Source organism: Pongo abelii, chromosome 17 (assembly GCF_028885655.2).
Source record: "Pongo abelii isolate AG06213 chromosome 17, NHGRI_mPonAbe1-v2.0_pri, whole genome shotgun sequence".
Taxonomy (NCBI): domain Eukaryota; kingdom Metazoa; phylum Chordata; class Mammalia; order Primates; family Hominidae; genus Pongo; species Pongo abelii.
This window is the reverse complement of record NC_072002.2, coordinates 85,682,745-85,698,579: the sequence shown is the minus strand read 5'-3', so window position 1 is coordinate 85,698,579 and position 15,835 is coordinate 85,682,745. Positions and strand designations below refer to the sequence as shown.

Below are 15,835 nucleotides of genomic sequence, written 5' to 3'. Positions count from 1 at the left end.
CTCTACAGATTTAATGAAATCCCTAGCAAAATTCCGAGTGAATTTTCCTCGGAAATAAAAAAATCTATTCAAAGGTGTATATAGAACCACAAAAGACACCCAAATAGTCAAAGAAATCTTGATAAAGAAGGACAAGGCTGAAGACATCATACTACCTTACTTCAAAATATATTAGGAAGCTATAATAATCAAGACAGTATGGTATTGGCATAAAAGCAGACATATAAACAAATGGAACATAATAGAGAGCCCATAAATAAATCCATGCATTTACAACTAACTGATTTTCAAAAGGGTGCCAAGAACACACAACGGGGAAGAACAGTCTTTTCAATAAATGGTTCCAGAAAAACTGAATATTCACACACGGAACAATGAAATTGGACCCTTTTCTCATACCATATACAAAATTATACGGAAAATGAACTAAAGACTTAAACAAAAGACCTAAAACTGTAAAACTACTAGAAGAAAACATAGGGAAAAATCTCGATGACCATATTTTTTTAGATATGATTAAAAGCACAGGCCACAGAAGCAAAAATAAATAAGAGTGATTGCATCAAACTAAAATTCTTCTGCAAAGCAAATGAAAAGTCAATGGAGTAAAAAGGCAACCTACAGAATAAGATTATTTCCTAATTATTGTGTGTCCATCTATGTATATAATGTGTATATAATAATGTATATATGTCTATACACATACACATATGTATATACACATACATATACATATGTATTATATATCTGTATATCTGATAAGAGATGAATATCCAAAATATATAAGAAACTTAAACAACTCCATAGCAAAAAAATAAATAACCTGACTTAAAAATGGGCAAAAGGCCTGAATGCATATTTCTCAAAAGAAGACATACAACAAACTAACATATGTATGAAAAGATGCTGAACATCACTAAGTGTCAGAAAAATACAAATCAAAACCACAATAAGATATTACCTCACACTATTAGAATGGCTATTATCAAGAACACAAGAGGTACCAAGTGTTGTGAAGATGTGGAGAAATGGGGAACCCTTATATACTACTGGTGGGGATGTAAATTGACACAGCCATTAATGAAAAAAAAATAGTAATTCCTCAAAAAATAAAAAAGTAGAACTGCCATTTGACCCATCAATCCCACTTCTGAGTACATATTGAAAGGAAATAAAATCAGTGTATTGGAGAAACATCTGCACTTTCATGTTCTTTGAAGCATTATTTACAATAGCCAAGATACAGAACCAACCTGTTTTCATCAAAGATGAATGGATAAAGATAATGTGGGAGATATATATATATATCTCTATATCTAGATATAGAGATATATATATATATCTCTATATCTAGATATAGAGATATATATATATATCTCTATATCTAGATATAGAGATATATATAGGTCTAAAGGTATAAAATTTCAGCTGTTCAAGATAACTAAGCTCTGAGATCTAATGGACAACATGGTGACCACAGTTAATGCTACTGTATTGTACACTTGAAATTTGATAAGAGGGTAAATCTCAGGTGCTCTCACCACAAAAAAACAGGTAGCTATGTGAGGCGATAGATATTTTAATTAGCTTGACTGTGGTAATCATTTCACAATGAAGATGTATATTAAAACATAAAATTGTATACCTTAAATATGTACAATTTGTGTCAGTTATATCTCAATAGAGCTACAAATCGTAGTTAATAGAACAGTGATGCTTGACTGCATTCCAACTTGGAGGTAAAAAGCTTAGTACGTGTCAAAATTCTGTCAATGAATTTATTCACTGTCTCAGATCTGTAGTAGATGGGTAATTGCAGAACTGAAGAAGTGCAAATGAATGCCAGGCCCTATGCCAAGTATTTTATCAACATGATTTTACTTAACTCTTAAAACACATCTTTAAGCAAAGCTGTAAAAGAGCAACAATTTTTTCCCATCACAAACATGGTAAAAGGCAGAGTTTAAAATTCTAACTCACATTTGTCTCACTGAAAACTCTATCATCTTCTGAATATACCACTATTTTGAAATATATATTTTTAAACATTATAAAACATTGAAATATAGAGAGGTGACAAATTTAGATATCTGCTCACTATACTGTGACCACTCAACTCCATTAAGAAAGGAAGATCACACAAATCTGTCATCTGTACCGAAAAGGATGAAAATCTTCCTTTGTTAAACTGGAAGTGTTGGTACTTTGGCTACAATTAAATCCACAGAACCACCCTGTTCAAATAGCAGTCAACTCTTCTACGAGTTGTCAAATATTCCCATGCATCAAGTAAGGCCCATTCTTCACATTAAACAAAATGCTGAACTAAGTAGATCAGCAGGAGTTTTATTTTTTTCACTTATTCTTTATTCATTTTGTCTCATTACATATGAAAAAATTCTCTGCTGCAGTTTAGAAAAAAACTTTTGAAGTCAAATAACTATCTCAAGTGAGCCAAGAAGGTTAACAATCTATACTTTCAAAGCACTAGCTCAGTTAAAGTTTAAAATAACCCTTTGAAGACAGCAGAACAAGTTATCATTTTACCATTTTGCAGATGAGGAAACTGAGGCCTAAAAATTTTAGTTGCTTGCCCAAAGTCAGAAGGCTAGTGAGTGTAGCCAATGTTGCTTTGAGGGAGGAGAACGTCTCCTTGCTTTGACAATCTGTGAGTCAGGATCAGTTTTGACTCTGCTATAATTAAAATCAGTCCAGTGAAAATTTGTGTTAGATGGGTTAATAGTGATAATTATTTAATATATCACACTGATAGCTAGTCAATTCCCTAAACATTAGTTGGTGTATTGTCAGGTGCTATATGCTAACTTTCATCTTACCATTTAAAAAAATTCTAAAAACACCTAACAGATTCATCAAGAAACCAAATATAGATGATTTCAGTTTAACTACTCTCAGTTGATTCTTAAGTTTTAAAGCATTTGTAGATAGAGGTAAATTTGGGGTTAAACAATAAACTCTGTTGCTCAGATTTCATTAATTTGGTGTATTTTTCTTTCAAGATTAAATTTAATTCATATGACTAATTATCAAAAAAGAATAATAAAATATATTAAAGTATATTTGTTTTTAAGTATAGGTTATTGCAAGTCTCATTTGGCTATAAAAATTACTATTTGCCAAAAATTAAGCTTGTAACTGCTCTCAGTTAATTCTTAATTTCTTCTATCCAAGAAGAAAATTGAAATGATTGAATCAGATACATCACCATCTATCTCGGCAGCACATACAAAAATTATCAGACCACATCCATTATTCTACCAGTTCTGGTTTTGTGTTGCTTTTGCTTTCTGATAACTGACTCCTTGCTTATGAAGTGTTAGAGAAAGTTCTCTATAAACTTCAAAAGAAACTTTTCAGAAATAAATAAATCTGTCCACTTCACTGGGATCTTGGGAAACAGATTCCTTTACAGGCCTAGGCTGTTATACTGTGGACTAAATTTGAGAATTCAGAACAGCTATCAGAATGCATTTTGTGTAGCTATGATGCCTGTGGAGTCTAGACAGACAGAGGCCGAGCCATTCCTTCAATTGCTCCCACTTTCTCTCGGATGGATCAGGGTTCATGCAGGAAGGACACAGCATAGTCACAGGTAACTCAGAAGAGTTTTATAAAAGGAGAATTTACAATGCAGAGAGAACTAACAAACATTGGTGAAGCAAGAGCGGAAAGTCTACCATCAGGAAGAGGCCTGATAGGTAAAGGAAGGAACATCACTGGACCCCTGAGGGAGAGCTGTGGCCAGGTACTGGCCCCCATACTGCGTGGCATAAGAGATCTGACTTGCTTGCTCCCAACTCCTGCTGATGCCTCCCACTGGCCAAGCCCTATCAGAAGCCAGAGGGTGGCAGCATCCCTTGCAGCCAATAAGGGTCAGACTCCTGGGGGACAGTGCAAGGCAGAGAAGGGCAGAGGGTAAGTAGGTATAGAGGGGTCACTGGAAAATATCCAGGACCACCCCCCAAGAGCACCCAGCAGTCAGAAAGTTCCCCAGATAGGTTTGGGAAAGGTGTGAGGAGAAGGTCATTACACAGCCAGTAATGACCATGTAAACATAGTGGGAAGACCAGGTTATACTTTCCTAGCTTTGCATTAAGATGATGAGTTATAGAATTCATAGAAATTATCATTCTTATTTTACAGATGAGATAACTGAGGTGCAGAAAAGTTAAATAAATTGTCAAAATTCATACAACCAGTAAGTGGCAAAATTGAGATTTAAATTAATGCTTTCTGATATGAAATCATATGCTTTTCAAGTAGAGAATCCACACCCCTAGCAATATGTGAGGAGCCATTTGATTTCCCACCGGTCTGAGAGGTAGCCCTAGTAAGAAAAATCAGAGGTTATTCAACCCTGCTTGCATTTAGATTAGAAGTAACTGGAGGTCCTTGAGATTTGAGTAACCAAGAAATGCATTAAATAACATGAAGAACAAGACTAGTCATGGAAAATTTGCTTTTTCTTTGCCTTTCTTTAAAAGAAAATTTGCCACCGAGGCATTATTTTTCTCTTTGCCAGAGGCATTTCTAGCACTTGAGAGAAAAGGCTGTCATTTATACAATCCTGAAGTGGTTAATATTTATGATCAGTTGCCTGCTACCATCTTCCCCAGGACAACTTGAGCTAATTTTTAGACTATAATTCACAATATGCTTTCTAAAAATAAGAAAAATAATATGTGTCATCAATCTGTTTTTTATTTGGCCTCGATAAACTCCTCTCCACTAATATCTTTCAATTGTCCAACTATTCTTCAAAGAAAAGACCATTTCTTTTATCTTTCTAATCTTAAGGAAAACATTCATATTAACTGGATTTATCATTTTGTGGTCACACCATATAATCTGAATTAGGAAACTATTCTGGCAAAAAATGAAAATAATTGTTTTTTGTTGTAATTTTGATGGAAATATCGCTGTGGGAATTCCTTTCTATCTAACATATGAGGAAGATCACCTACTGAGACTCCAGTACTTATATGTCATTTGCCTGAGAGTACACACGTTAAATACTTCATTGGTCACATTAAATATCTCAATCTTAAATTTTGGGTTGATTCTATTAAGTCTTTCTATAGTCACGAAGGAGCAACATGGATATATAATACTACTTATCTCTACGATAGACTTATGTTAAAATACTGACTCTGTAACGGTCATTGGCTAGGTACTGTTGGGAGGTGAGGACGGAGAAGACATAAGGAATAAAACAATGAAATGCACATACATGAACTCACACACATATTAATTCACATATGTGAACACATATAGTGCACACAGGTGAACACACATGCATATGAACACTTATGGACCACACACAAATCATCTTGGAACTAAAGTTCTTCACCATCTGATGGGGTGAGTGAATCTCTCCTACAGGCTAACAGACAAGTCACATACACAATCATTAATTTGTAGAACAACACATGCACCGTTATGTTATTTCTGTAACTCACACAAAAGATAACACTGTCCATTTTATGTGGGGCCACGTATATGCATATAGAAATAAAAGTGGCTGGTGGGATATTCCCACACTGAGAACAGTGGTTAATCCAAAGAGTGGTTAATCCAAAAGATAACACTGTCCATCTTATATGGGGCCATGTATATGTGTACAGAAATGAAAGTGGCCTGGTGGGATATTCCCACACTGAGAACAGGGGTTAATCCAAAGAGCGTGGAATGGAACAATGGAGAGTAGTGATCAGAGATTTGACCCTTATCTATGCTACTTCACCTTTTATAGGAAGAAGATATTTTATTAATTTTGGTGTATTTTTAAAAACCTTTACAATAAGCCAAGTATTCTAATAGTTGTGTATACATAGTAATGTTAGCACAGATGAAGGAAAGATTAAATGTTTATACATCCTTGGAAGCCACCTTAGAGAAGGTGCTATTTGAATTCAGTCTTAAAGACAAATAAGCATGGCACATGTATACATATGTAACTAACCTGCACATTGTGCACATGTACCCTAAAACTTAAAGTATGATAAAAAAAAAAGAAGATAGTGAAATGGGAGAATTCCCCTTTGAAGAAAAAAAAAAAAGAAATATGAGGGTGGGGGCATATCCAAAGAAATGCAATAAAGTATTGAAAGACAAAGAAATGGGACAAAACATGGTGTATTCATATTTTGGTGTGGCTCACAAGGAGAATGTGTATTCAGGGAAAATGAACTGGTGAAGAAGAGTTAGTGTATTTGAGAGAGGCTTGCCTGTCAGATGAGACTTTAGAATTACTTTTAACCCATGACCCCTTAGATAAACAGAAATATCTACTGCCTTCTTTTAAGGCTAATTGAAATTGCACAAATAATGTGAATATTGCAAACTAAAAATGAAACAAAGGAATAGTAGCTTAGAATCACACACACACACACAATCATATTATCTGCTTTTGCTGGCTACACGTTTTCTATTCTATGCATCACGAAAGAGAGAACAGAGAGCTGACATGCAATATTGAACCATTTCTACTGCTTTATTTCCATAGGGACAATGAACACACAGCAACTTCCCAATTACATACAAATTAAAATAACAAGACAATACCCAAAGCCCACCAGAGCACACCGTTTACCTCATAATCAAATCCTAAAAAAAGATTTTCTAGAAGTTAACTATATCAAATGAATGAAGCATTAATTTTTAAAAATTAAACTTCTCTGGGATAATGACAAAAACTGGGCATCTCTGAGGAGAGTTTTGCACAAGCTTCCTTCTCGGCCAGAGCACGCGAGTTCATGGATTCACTCTCTGGATTTCACTTTCCCCACCTGAACTGTGCTTTTGTCCCTTTCAACCACTGTCAAGCCGGGTGCTCTTTGAGACCTTCACTGAGGGATGACATTTGGTGTTGTGATTTTGTTAGCTGGGGCTGGAGCTTATATATGGAGGCTGTACGGCTTTTTTCCCATCAGTTTCAGTTTCAGCATATTTGAAGCTCGAATATATTTGCCAAATTTGCTAAGTTCTTTTGAAAATGATCATTTTTGGAGGTTTGAAGCATTTGGTAATTTTCCCTGGTGTTCTGAAACCAGAGCAACTTCAGGTTGCAAATCTGGGCAAGCATATTTCTATTTGACAAGGTTGCAGCGTGTTTTCCATGAGCTAATTTCAATAATGTATAAGCAGTCTATTCCAGGTCCCCTGAGCCAAGCTTTGTGGTTCACCAAATTAAATATATATGTGTGTGCATGTCTCTGTGTGTGTGTATTATATATATATATATATATATATATATATATATATAAACATTAGATCTTTACAAAAGAAAAAGAAGCTAGTGCATAGAGTGGATGAGCCTGAAGCAAGGATCCTGGAATGGTTCTGCCACCTAGTTCCCTCATAGTCTAATCCACACTCTGTCCTCACGAGCCTGGGTGAACATTTCTTCTGCAGAAATCCGTGTTAATAGCTCCTCCTAGAACAGGGCTCAGCTGTGCGGATGTCGTCTTATCAACCACAAGCAAACATGGGGGTAGGGAGCTGTGTGTCAGTGAATCCTCCTCATGGGAAAATTGTTCTATCAGCCACAGTAGTATGTAGCAGGGCTACATTTTTTTAAAATAGTGCCTGCCCTTCTTGACTGTCTAAAAAAGCAGAACCAAATTCTCACTGAACCAGTAAACTAGCCAAGGAAGAGTGTGTCAATCACATTGATGATTTATTTCTAAGACTCTTGCTGAGTACAAACATTCTAAGTACCATTGGTTAAACTATTATCTTACTTAGAGGGAATAGCTAAATAAATCAGAATATTCTTCTTAAGGAGTTGTTTTTTGATTTATAATACATAGGGACAAAATATATTCATCATCTCCATTCTAAAATGAGTAAGTTATTGGTTTCATATTTTTCCCTCCCTAGAATACGGAAAGCATCTTCAGAAGAAATTCCCAAACACAGTGGAAAAAGAGCTTCACTTTAAAAATGTTCAGGTCCAGTGGGACGATATTCATAATCTGAAGTTTTAAAATTCTAAAAGACATTCAAATGGCATCATTGTGGAAAATAAGCAAATTCTATTTGTCATTCAGGATCCTCACATTGCAATTTGAACAATCTACTAATCAACAGTTTTTAATTAACTGCATTACTCACAATGGACTCTCACCCTGGATCACTAAACAGGGTTTTCAAAGCTAAAATTTGGTAACAAATGATCTAATACATTCCTGAAAGAAGAACTTGTTTCCTTCCTTTGACTTTCCACCAGAAATCCCTATTACAAAGCCAGCAGCATAGCTGGCATTTTACCAGCTCATTCTCCAATCAGCTTTTTTCTAAATTAATTCATTACATTAAAGAATTTTATTCAGCTGCAAAGCTATCATCAGCTTTATTGTAATTTTCAAGACTTGAGAAAAATTCAGATATTTTTCTACAGTTTTTTTAACCACATATGCTACACATACACTGGTAGTTGGGAAAAAATTGCTTTGCTATAAAATTTATCACCGTAAGTAACATAAGAGTAATAATGTCATTCCTGGCATATCGTACATTTTGATATGCTAAATTATTAATTCAGTGGTTGACGTTGTGATGATTGATTTTATGTGTCAACTTGGCTCAGCCTTGGTACCCAAACAGTTGGTCAAAAATTATCCAAGGCCAAGCAAGGCAGCTCACACCTGTAATCCCTGCACTTTGGGAGGCTGAGGTGGGAGGATTGCTTGACCACAGGATTCAAGACCAGCCTATGCAACATGGCAAGACCCAATCTCTACAAAAAAATTTAAAAATTAGCTGGGCGTAGTGGTCCATGCCTGTGGTCCCAGCTACTCAAGAGGCTGAGGCAGGAGGATTGCCTGAACCCAGGAGTTTCAGACATTTAACCACTAGAAATAGAACCAATAGCGTGTGTGTGTATGTGTGTGTCTGTGTGTGTCTGTGTGTCTGTGTATGTCTGTGTACATGTCTGTGTGTCTGTGTTTGTGTGCATGTGTATGTCTATATATAAATTTTGATCTTTTTCAAGGAACTGGCTTGCAATTTTGGAGGCTGGCAAGTCTGAAATATGCAGAGTAGGCTGGCAGCTGGAGGCCCAGGAAGAGTTGATAGCACAGTTTGAGCCTGAAGGCCATCTGCTGTCAGAATTCCCTCTTTTCTTTGAGGGAGGTTAGTCTTTGTTCTATTCAGGCCTTTAACTGATTATATGAGGCCTATCTACTTATAAAGAGTAATCTGCTTTACTCAAAGTCTACTGGTTAAATGTTAGCCTCATCTAAAACATACCTTACAAAAATATCCAGAATTTTTTTTCTTTGAGACAGGGTCTCACTCTGTTGCCCAGACTGAAGTGCAGTAGTGTGATCACGGCTCACCGCAGTCTAAAACTCCCTGACTAACACAACTATATATCCAGATAAATCATATTCTGGAATTTCTTCTCAATTTCCACTGCAGGTAAAATTTGGAAGCCATTATAATAAATATTTTTATGAGGTTTCCTCAGAAATATGGCATTTACAAATTATTTGTAATTAGAAGTGTAAGTTCTCAAATTATACCCTTAAATGGGGTTTGCACAAGTATGACTTGAATAGTATTCAAGTAGTCAAGAGGGTGATGCAATATTATTGTGTAGAATTTTTAGACTAAAATATTCTCAAAACCACAATCCTTTTCTTTTCAATACATGTGAATCAATACTGGATATAAGCTTTGAAAGTTTTTGAACTGTATATTTCCATTATCAGCAACATAAAAGAAAAAGAGGAAAATAGGAATAATGACCCGTCACTCTTACAGAAAATAAATCATGCTAGCTGTTGCCAGTGATAGGTAGAACTCTTCCAAACATGCACTCTTTTCTGATCCATGGAAAAGAAACTTTGTATTTACTTTTCGTATATACCTAAAACCACAGTCTATTAATAACCAGCAATTGGTAATTCCCAAAATTAAATATAAATTATTTTATGTTGACAATCTTCTGGTATTTAGCTAGCAAAGCCAAGGATGAAAACTAACTCCTGAGGAAGATGGAATAAAATACAATATGCCTCTCAGGGTTCAAAGATGCTTTACATGTACCCAATTAGAAGAGAAATCGTAAATTTCAATAGAAATAATTTTTAAAAAACTTGATTAACGGTGGTTATGTGCAAAGGAATATTTATAATTTGCTAAAAAGAAGTCATTTGATTGGCAGTCATAGAGTTGATTCAATGGTTCAAGGCCATCAAACCTAGGCTCCTTCATACTTCTGTTTTAGAGTGTTGGCTTTGTCCTCAGGCTTGAATCCTCATTGTCACAAGATAGCTGCCATACCTCCAGCCATCATTCCCAACACAGGAAGCAAAGGGGCAGTCAAAAGAACAGATTTTCTCATTACAGAATTAAAATATTTCTTTCAAGAAGAAATATTTTTCTGGAGAAGCCCAGAGGACTTCATAGATCACTGCCCAGAACTGGGTCATATGGCCCCCTAGGACAATCACTGTCAAAGGGAACTAGAATGACTAGCATTCTCTGAGACTCACCATGATTTATCTACCAAATTCAAGCACTTTGCCACATGAACAAAACTGGAATTTTGTTAGCAAGAAAGAATTGTAGCATAGGCCAGGCGCAGTGGCTCACGCCTGTAATCCCAGCACTCTGGGAGGCTGAGGCAGGTGGATCACAAGGTCAGGAGATCGAGACCATGCCGGCTAACACGGTGAAACCCCGTCTCCACTAAAAATACAAAAAAAAAAAAAAATTAGCCAGGCGTGGTGGCGGGCGCCTGTAATCCCAGCTACTTGGGAGGCTGAGGCAGGAGAATGGTGAACCCAGGAGGCAGAGCTTGCAGTGAACCAAGATCGCACCACTGCACTCCAGGCTGGGTGACAGAGCAACACTCCACCTCAAAAAAAAAACTGTAGCATAAACATTGGGTGGGCAGCCAATGGGCCCACAGTAACTGCCTGCCTTAAATCAGTCAACTTGTAGATGCATAAGATCTTTCTCCATAATTAACAAACATGACACACTCTTTGTAATAGTAGGGTTTATATCAAATATTTTCTCATTCTACAGTCAGCATATTTCCACTTGCCATGAAAATGTTGCCAAGCATTACTTCTTTTTTTTATTTAGCATTTAGTGTTTTATTTAATTTGTATAATGAAATTGTGTAAGATTTTACTTGTATAAAACATAAATTAATCCAACTGAGTAAAATTTCTCAAACCACTCTATACCTTTATTCAGACATGTGTTTTCCTTGTCAGCTAAAGAATCATTAGCTCAGAATGCACCCTAATATGATGCCATCTGAGGGTTTTGAGTGGGAAATGGCAAAAGGTGAGCCACATACACGGAGGAAGAACCGGAGTTAGAAAGATAACTCCACCAAGGGACAGATAATGCAGGCCAAGGCAGCTGCAATAAAAATAGGGGGAAGGCCAGGTGTGGTGGCTCACGCCTGTAATCCCAGCATATTGGGAGGCCGAGGCAGGCAGATCAACTGAGGTCAAAAGTTCAAGACCATCCTGGCCAACATGGTGAAACCCCAACTCTACTAAAAATACAGAAACCAGCCAGGCATGGTGGCACATGCCTGTAGTCCCAGCTACTCATGAGGCTGAGGCAGGAAAATCGCTTGAACCCGGGAGACGGAGGTTGGAGTGAGCTGACATCGCGCTACTGCACTTCAGCCTGGGCAACAGAGTGATACTCCACCAAAAAATAAAAATAAAAAATAAAAAATAATAGGGGGAGAAAGCCCAGAAAGATATTCAGGAGCTCAAGTGACATAAATTTTTGACCAGATAGGAAGCAGTTACTGAACTATACAAAGCCTGGGCTTTGGGTGAGGAACACCTGAGTCTGAGTCGTGATCTTTCTGCTCACTAACTGAGGTTTTGAACAAGTGATTTTTCTTTCCTAAACCTGAGTTTCATCCAATATGAAATAGGAATAAATGAGAATGCTCAGTAGTTGTAAATACTAAAAGACACAATATATAACATGTCTGTCTCCTGATGGGTATTGAATAAATAAAATAGTAGCTGAATATGATGGTGATCATGATGCTTGTTTCTAGGATAGAAGACAAGTAGATGATATTCAATGAGGATATGAAATGTAGTGGAAGATGAGGCTGAGAAGGAACTGTATCAAGTTTAGTTTTAGCCTGCATTGTATTTTATTTATGTTTATTTCATCCTTGTAAAATGTAGAACACAATGTTGGACACAGAGGATTCTCTGTCCAGTGCACCTCCCTGACTCTGAGAACTGCCACCCCTCCCAGCCGACATGGGTCACTTTCAAGTTCGCCCAAGTTATAACAAGAGTACTTGGCCACCCTAACCCTCAGTTTCTTCATCTGAAATGGAGAAAATGTCACCCAACTGACAATATAAATAGAAAATGTATATAAAACACATAACTACCAGCTGCATAGACAATCAATTTAAAAAAAATCTTCCCTTTCTTTCATCTTAAAGGCACACCCCAAAATTTCCAGCAGATTTTGAAGGAGGAGTTCCAGTTGACCCAATTTACAGACCAGTAAGAGTTCTGATTCCAGAAGTTTAAGAGTTCTAATTCCAGTTATTTACACGGGGCTCATGCAAACCAAGGTCCATATGGATTGTAATACAACTAATACCACTTTGTTATCACAATTAATACTTTTTCTACTACTTATTAAAATTGATATCATGGCTTTTAGCTATCCCTTACATTACATAATTTGTGGGTCAGTTCTCTCACCAGGCTTGCAAAAGCAGTTTACTGTGATCAAGTTCGCTCACTGTAAATATCCACCAAATTTGCTAGAAGAGGAAGTCTGCAATAACTTATCCTGCTGATAAACCAATGGGCAGGTCTCATATCTTCTTATCCATGTTTTTCCCTACCTAGTGCCTCACTTATAATAAACATTCAACAAATGCTTTGCAAATAAATGAGACAGATAACTTTTAGAAGAAACTTCACCTCAAAAAAATTCAATTCACATGTGGAGCAATACTTCAAAGACTTAAATGCAATCTAAGATAAAGGGAATGAATACTACTATATCATTTCCAGCAAAATGGTTCACTATTATGAGACTATCCAAATGTAATTAACTAATTTAAAAAATACATGCATCTTTCAAATTTTCCATTTTTTTAACCAGTAATACAAGATGGTAAATCATAACCATTGATCATTCCCAGGTAACATTTTGACTTGCTAAACCAGCAGTCCTTCATATTTTCAAAGGATAAAAATCCATTGGTGAAAGGAAATTCTTCTATACCACAAAAGTTTGAAGAAAAGAATATTGAGGCTGTAAAAAAGTTATATAGAATATTTCCATATCCCTTCATTCAAAACTGATATAATTAATGTTAACAGTAATGGCTAAATAAAGAAAAACAATTTTAAAGAATGCTGTGGATATTCTGGGTATAGGACCGGCCATTAAAATAGTTGCAAATAATAATGAAGCATAAATGATAAAAGATATTGATAATTAACATGCAAAAAATAATATATCACTGTCACTGTCCACATGAGCCTTCATTCCTGAAAGCACTGAAAACAAGAGCCAAAGCTACCTATTGAAGAGGCTAAAAAACAATTGTCAAGTCAGGAATAACCTCCCATGTCCTGCTGATGTTTAAGATTCTAAATACTAAAGAATACATTAATAATGTACTGCCTTGGTTCATCTAGTTCAGCAAATTTACTCTCTAGAATATGAAATTTTATTGATTATATCAGCACCAAAAATACAAAAAAGTGATTGAGAATGAGGCTTTAAGATAACCTCCTAATAATACGTATCTGATTAGGATATGCCACATCCCACTTTCCAACCCACATATCTATAAAGACAAAATCTGAATCACATGGAAAAGCAAGCTATTAGTAAACAATTTGCAAGAGTCTGAGAAAATTTATAACTATAGAGTAGATAACACTTCAGTTTTAAACATAATCAGTGACTTATACTCAACTTATTCTCAGAAACGTCATCTTAGAAGTTGGTATAACTAACCCGTTCAGAAATGTGGAATATACAACTTACAGGAAAATGGTTAGGCATATTCAACTTTTTGCACCCAACCATGCTCTACCCTCTTAACCACACTATGGGTACTATTTTCTGAGGCAGTCAAAATTGACTGCCACCCGTTTTTCAAAATCTGTTCTATGACTGCAAGCTCTCAAAGACAGCAATGCAGAAAGGGTAGGAGCTTGAGTCCTGCATATGGACTCTTCCATAAATCAATGTGATGAAGGACAATATAATCTCTTATCTTGCTGAAAATTAATGAGCAAGACCCATGTCATATTCATATTGTGCCCTACTTAGTGTCTCACTCATAATAAACACAACAAATGTTTTACAAATGAAGAAGATGACTTCTATAAATCTGTGTGATCAAGGGCAGAGACACTAGCCCTGGTGATTGGAATTTCCCTGGAAGAACTACAACATGACTCCAATTATTTGAAAAAAGAAATAGCCCACTAATATTCAGGGAAGACTGAATATTAGTCAGAAGGCCTACATTAGACAAATGCATTCTAGACCTAATTTGGGCCAGACATGTGCTCATTAGTGTATAATTCAGCTTCAGATCTGGGGAAGGGGGTTGCAGGGCGGGGAAGGGCAGGGAATTCTTTTACTCAGATTGTGCTGAGCAAAAGGCTAAATCCAATCCATGGAGTACTCTCAGTCATTAAAAACATAAAATCCAGGAAGGCAAGGCCAGCTTGCCTCTCCTTACCATCTGTTCACTCTCTCAGCTTCAGGGAACTTCAGGGAGCAGTTATACCAGGTACATCACAAATGTTTGACCTCAGCCACAAATGCTTGACCTCTGTGAATGCCACCAGCATCCAATAAATAGCTCAATATAGAGACCTAGGAATTATCTAAGACTCCTCCACTGCCCCAGGTTACATGTCCAACAGTTATCAATCTTATCCATTTTACTTCCCAAACATCTCTCATTTTTCTCTATTTCCATTATTCCCACAGTAGTCCAAGCTAAGGTCATCTTTCTCCAGTAATATGCTATCACTTGCTGACTGATCAAGCAATATCCACACTGCACACCTCCTTCATATGATCTATTCTCCCCTGCATCTCCAGAGTGGCCCTTTCAAAATGTAAATCCAGTGTCACTGCCCTGATATGGTTTGGCTCTGTGTCCCCACCCAAATCTCATTTCAAACCGTAACCCCCACGCGTCAAGGAAGGGACCTGTAATCCCCAAATGGCAAGGGAAGGAGGTGACTGGATCATGGGAACAGTGTCCCTCATGCTGTTCTCATGACAGTGAGTGAGTTCTCATGAGATCTGATGGCTTATAAGTGACTGTTCCTCCTTCACAGGCTCTCTCTCGCCTGCCGCCATGTAAGACACCCCTCCTTCCCCTTCTGACATGATTGTAAGTTTCCTGAGGCCTCACCAGCCATGCGGAACTGTGAGTCAACTAAATCTCTTTTCTTTATAGATGACCCAGTGTCAGGCAGTTCTTTACAGCAGTATGAAAATGGACTAATACACTACCCCATCTCCATCCCACTGCCATCCTCCCTAAAGCCCTACAGTAGACTGCTGTTACTCTTAGAATCAAGACCAGACTGTTTCCGGGGTCTACACCACCTCCTGTGGTTTTGTCCCCAGCTAGTTTACATCATATGCTCCTCGTCTTCCTTTCTCCATCACATTTCACATTTGCCATTTACTTTTTTTTTTTTTTTTCATTTCAACCTTCCTTTGCTTTTACCCTATCATGCTCCCTCACTCCACAAAGCTTTTGTACATTCTGCATCTCCTTCCTGGAACATTTTACCTCCTG

General features: G+C 36.8%; 1 long non-coding RNA gene across 2 annotated transcripts in view; it reads right to left on the bottom strand.

The window, feature by feature from the left end:
- Positions 1-15,835, bottom strand: part of LOC134760308 (uncharacterized) — a 239,474-nt gene that overhangs the window by 66,573 nt on the left and 157,066 nt on the right. The window lies entirely within an intron of this gene.